The sequence below is a fragment of the Lutra lutra genome, chromosome 10, assembly GCF_902655055.1.
Source record: "Lutra lutra chromosome 10, mLutLut1.2, whole genome shotgun sequence".
Classification (NCBI taxonomy): domain Eukaryota; kingdom Metazoa; phylum Chordata; class Mammalia; order Carnivora; family Mustelidae; genus Lutra; species Lutra lutra.
This window is the reverse complement of record NC_062287.1, coordinates 91,601,152-91,607,151: the sequence shown is the minus strand read 5'-3', so window position 1 is coordinate 91,607,151 and position 6,000 is coordinate 91,601,152. Positions and strand designations below refer to the sequence as shown.

The following is a 6,000-nucleotide window of genomic DNA, read 5'->3' as shown; positions in this document are numbered from 1 at the left end:
TTACCCTTATTTTAGATTCCCTAAACATCAATCTTTGGTTTTTGCAAAGGCCCAAGATTACTTTTGTGCACTCATTTGAGTTTCAACTTTTGTTCTAACCATATATCACTTGAATTGTTATTTACTCCAAGGTTTTCTTTATGTGAGTTTCCTTTTAATTTTAAATTTATTTAAAGAGGAAACTGAATATCGTGTAAATCCACTGTGTTTACCAGAAACAGCAAAAAAGAGAAGTAAGTATGCGAGGATGGGAGTTAACCCCTAAAAAGCTCTCAGGCACTATCAACTGGCATCCTGAAGGGTGGGACTGGTTGTGGTAATATAGGATTGGGAAGTCTAGAGGGGTTTTGGGTTTAGAAGAGGGGTATTGAGCAATTTTCGGAGGTGTCACATTCATACTTTGATGTTATTGTATCATTTACTTTTCTACCATCGGCCACAGAGAATTTTGACATTGTAGAAGAGATTCAGCCCATTATATAATTTTTTCTCATTTTAAGCATAAAAAAAAATACAGAAACAAGGATCCATATGTTACTGGAGCTAGAGCTTTAGAAGTCCAAGTGTAAATATCAGAAGAAATTAGTTTCTAGTGTTTACTTATTTTTGGTTTTCCTGGTGTAACAACTTGAACTGAATGCTGATATACATAACACCCAGTGACAGCGTAATCTATTATATTAAATTGAAATTTTTGATATGCTGTACCTCCAATACAAATCTGCTCAAGTGGCTGCTTCTTGTGTTTCTTAGCTCCAAACTTATAATTCCATAAAGTAATTTCTATTAATTTGGGGAACTTCAGTTGATCAGATCAATAAGCTTTTCTCTTAAAATATTTTGAGCTGCACAAAACTAACTGTATCCCAAAGGCATGTTTAGGTCCTTACTGTAAAAAGACATGAACTTCATAGAATTCAGAATTATTTTTTATATGTTCATGATATTTTCAATCAGTGGTTATTTTCTAGTTGTACATCTTCCTCTTTTATCTGATAAAGAGACACATTTGGTGGGACCAGGATCTGGGAAGTAGGTGCAGTGAATGGAAATTTGTAAGGTCCATTAAATGTAGAATCTTCCATTTCAAAAATACTACTAGAAATCAGAATGGCAGAATCAAGAGAAGTCACACAAGGATGAACTAGAATATCCTGAAGTGGATATACTTCAGTGGTAGCTGAAGGTTTGAGTAAAATTTTCTAAAAGTTAAAATCACGACTTACAGGTACATTAAAAAATAACTGGTGTCATAGATTTTATTTAACTCATAAATTAATGAGAGCATTAGGGAGATGTTAAAACTTATCCACATAACACTTGAGTAAGGTATTTATAGTGATTTTTTTAAAAAAAGTAATATTAAAACATTATTGGTTTATATAAAAAGCCATCAATATCTCACAACAATAAGAGATAATTTTGTGGTTATCTGCTTTACCGAAGAAAAATAATTGGCATTTCTTCTAGATAAAAAAGAAACCTTAAGTTAATCTGCAACTCGACTATCTGAGACTTTTAATTAATTAGAAATAAACTAAGGACATTTCCCTTGGTTTTCCTCTGGTGGACTTCAGATCATCCTGCCTACCTCTTGGATTTATTTATATACTTTGGTTATATTTTCACAAGAGCATAACAATGGAACAGTGACCTTTGTTATAATGTAAAGCTTTCCTGCCCATTACCCCTAAAATTTAAATAGAGATTGGGATGATCAAAGATGAAAGAGAAAATCTCTTTATTAACAGGGATCCAAATAAATATGGTAGGTGCTCCCCACCACCAAGAGGCAAGGACAGAAACCCAAAATATATTGATATTAGAACATATACGACTGTGTTGTGGGCAAAGTAAGAGAGAAATCATCATACTATCTGGGGAGGGAAAAAGTGACCCCTAGATAACTGGAGTCAGGAAGTCACCAAGATACAAATACTTGTTTGACGAGGAGTATATACCTTGAAATACATGGTTGATAGATTCAGTATCACCAACAAGGTGCCTAAGGACTTGCAGCTGACACTCAGCAGAAGTTCAGGTGATGATCTTGAGGAAAAAGAGATAAGAATTTAGATGATGATCAGAAATGGCATGAACCTGCAATTCCAATGCTGTTGACCAGTACAACCATGAAGGACGGTGAAGAGTACTTGGTAGAATGTTGGGACAGCAAAGAAACAAGTACTTTGACAAAGTATCTGTCTTGGAAATCTCCAAGGGAAGACCAGAAGGTCTTCTGACACACCCATAGCGGGTTAATCTCAATTGGTGAAAAGAGGAGAAATATGGAGCTTGGCATGAGACACATTTTTCAGGGTATGGAGGTTAGTAAAATAGCAGAGGTTAGATCAATTTTTGAAGAGAGAAAAAGATCTGAATGCAAGAAATTAGGATAAAAATATTCTTTCTCTATAAAATGGCCTTCTCCCTCACCTGTCTCCTTAAAGTTTAACCTCTTGAATATGTACCTTTGTTCTCTAAGAAAATCATTATGTGGCACACATCTCTAAGTGTTCTCCTCCTACACTATAATTACATTTCCTTTTCTCAAGCCTTTAGTTGTCTTACATACCTGGATGTTTTATATAGTAGTGTCATGGAAAATAAAGATATAGGACAATAAATTAGTGTGCCTCAACCTATTGTAAATCTTCCAGTGGCACCGGTCAGAAGAGTTCTGTGTCCTGTTGAGGAAACAGTGACCAAGAGTTCCAGACAAGACCTTGATTGTAAGGAAATTCTTCCTCAAGACTTTGGTAGCAGTGAGTAATAAGCAGAACACCAGAAGAAACATGGATTGACAGCTTAAGGAGCAATTAAAGTAAAATTTACTTTTTCTCTCTATGCTAGAAAACTGACCATTGAAGGTAGTGGGGTAGAAGTTTCCACAGAAGTGAAGAAAATAAACATCAACATGTAGGACCATGGGCAAGCTGCTCATCAGCAGAATGCTAGATAGAGCCTGAAATCTTTCAAATCTGAGTGAAATATATTTTTCCACTGGACTGGTTTTCCTGAAATGTGCTTGATGAGGATATAGCCCAGAAAGGCTCCATGTAAGCAATAGAGAAGACACAATCCCTGCCACAAAGGAGAACAAAAGAAGCCACCAGAAGCTAGTTTCAAGTTCCCACTCTACCCATAATAGTTATGGCAATTTAGGCAAGACACTTCACTTTGAGCTTTACTTATTTATGAAATGATTAATGTCATTACCTTCTTGGAGCATTGTGAGGTAAGATAATGACCTGTAATTCTAAAGTATTGATGACATAAATGTTCTACAAATCTAAAGTTCTGATAATATGCATACAATGAAAAAGATTGTTTCCAAATCTTTTTGTGAATCTTATTTTCTTCCTCTTCTTTAGGTGAATTTACCAAGGTTGGTTTATTCATGCATACAGTGAAAACTGTTCTCTTCACCAGAATATAATTTTTTTATCTTTATGTTCTCTCTCCTCCCCCACATGTAAAAGATCTGCTGTAGTAGAAATGTAATATTTGTTAAATGAATAAATGATTAAAGTAATGACTGAATTATTTAGTGCCACATTTTTCCTGATCTTTGCTTGACGCTTAGAATGAGATGAATAAGAAATGTCCCTTGTCCCCATAGACTTCATCATTTTCTGTCTTGAATATATGAACTTTTAATCACTGCATTACAACTTCCCAGTTTACCACCAAATGAGATTCTTTTAAGTAAGGAAATGCACATATATAAAGCAGTTCACGTTTTATGCATATTTAACGAGCCCAGTGAATCATAATCTGTGTTCATGTCTTGCCACATTGTGGTGCCATTTTAAATGGTAAATACAAGCCTAGTCTGCTTATAAGGCCTTCAGTTTTAAATAATTCATGGTTCCAGTCATGTGTTCTCTATAAACACTTCTTTGTTTTAAACATGGTCACAAAAAAGAAATCTTAGTAAAAAGAAGTCATCATTTCCCTGTTCTGGTTCTCATAATACACAATGCTATAAAATTTTGTAATGGTTCTTCAATAATCCTTCTGTATTTGCCCACAAATGATAGACACATGGCTGCTGGAAACCTAGCATGGTACCATCCTACTCCAGCTAATACATGTGTGAGAGTGGTGAGACGTGAAGGTAAAATAAGTAACAAGGAATAAAAGGTCCTTCTCGGCTCCAGATGATGTCTTAAACTTCAATGGGTTTCTAAAGGCCACTAGTCAAAGAGTAAAAGGCCACTGTCAAGAGGAAGCCTGCACTTTAAAATGGTCTCTCTGCGGCTGGTTACTCTTTGATTAATTTTGTATTCTCACATCATTTCTCATACCCTCTCATTTTTCCTTTATCTTATTACACACTTCCACCCACGCAGTGCTGGTTCTTCACTGTTTTATGCTTTCCATTTCAAATGAAGACCCATATTAAACAGACAGCAGTTGATTATGTTGAAATTTTAATTTTGGGATAAATTTATTTTTATTTTTTCATCTAAAAATAAAATACTAACCTTTCTATATGAGGCCAAAACTGAGTAATAACTTAGACAATCCTTTCCTTTATGTCGTAACTTTCTTGATATGTCCAAATTCAACTTAAGGAATTTTATTGCTTCATCCCATATGGATCAGTTTGCTATTTGTTTAGTCACAGTTGTTTCTAATTTTCAATGTAGACCGATTTCCCCTCAAGGAGACAATACATTTCTGAAAATCTGTCATCCACTTTTTTTTTTCCCCCTTCTGGTTTTTGTGTTCATTCACTTATCCTTTCATCCAATTTTATTAAGTACTCTGTGTTAGGAACAGTATTTGTAATATAATAAATACAAATATAAATGGAATAATAAGATATCTTCTCTTCCCTTAAGGGTGTAATAGTCTAATATGGAAGTTTCTAACACATAGTCTCTATAGAGAGCTTTCTCTGTTTTCATAATTATCTGCAAGACATACAAATTTTGGGTGAGTATGCATACGCTCATTTTTTTGATAGAAAAAACATTTTCTAAAGAGAGTGATTTTGAGATCTCCATCTGTTAAAAAATAATTTATAGCCATTCTTTGCTCTGTTTTATTCCTGTCCTCTTCAAACTCCTTCTCATTCCCTTCCCTTTTATGAGGCCTGTCATTACTCATCTTGCTTAAAATGAGGCCTTATACACTTACTTTCTGCTTAAAAAAGAGACTATAGGCCTGAAATGGAGTCACTTGTGCTAAGCTTGTGTCACAAACTGAGACTTAATACCTAATCTAAATTCAGTTTCAGTCTCTTCCAGGATCATAATCTTAACCAGTCAGTCTAGAATTTCCTGGTCAGCACTAAGGAGGTAATTGTCCCAATGGACCTCTGCTGTCCCCCAAAGAACGGTGACCTTGTTTGTAACAATCTACTCTCTTCAAATAACTTCCTTGTTCTTCCTCCTTCTGCCTATGAAAGTCATCCATTTTGTACAGCTCTTTGGAACTTTCTATTTGCTAGATGAGATGATGCCTAATTTATGATTAATTGAATTAAGCCAACCACAGTTTTTGAATTTACACAGTTGATTTTTTTTTTGGCAATTCTTTTGAGAATTTTATTTTAGAGATATTAAGTCATTCTCAAGAATCACTTCTAGATTGGTGGCATGAGGGCGTCTGCAGACCCACTCCCCTATAAGTGAAATAAACATCACTGAAAAAAAATTATATAAACAAACAACTATTTAAAGTCTGTGAAAAGTGTCCTAAGCTATCACAGCAAATAAAGAATTATTTTTTCAGGAAATTCTGCTAAATTTCAGTAAAAATAATAGTGAGAATCTGTGGCATTTGTGCTGTAAACTCTTGCCTGTCTACTTCATCCCAGGTAGGTGGGATGAAGCCCCATGGCAGCAGGTGTGGCCAAGAAGATATGGCTCCCACTCCCTCTCCAGCTTGTAGTCAAGTCTATGGTATTTTCCAGAAAGAGGCAAGACAGCAGCATTTCTCAATCCTCTCATCCATTCTGCCTCACTTCCCCATTCGAGAGGTCAAATT

At 35.1% G+C, this 6,000-nt stretch overlaps 1 pseudogene; it reads right to left on the bottom strand.

Annotated features, from left to right (window-relative positions):
- Nucleotides 1-282: 282 nt before the first annotated feature.
- LOC125079807 (AP-5 complex subunit mu-1-like) overlaps nt 283-6,000 on the bottom strand; it is a 47,185-nt pseudogene continuing 41,467 nt past the window's right edge.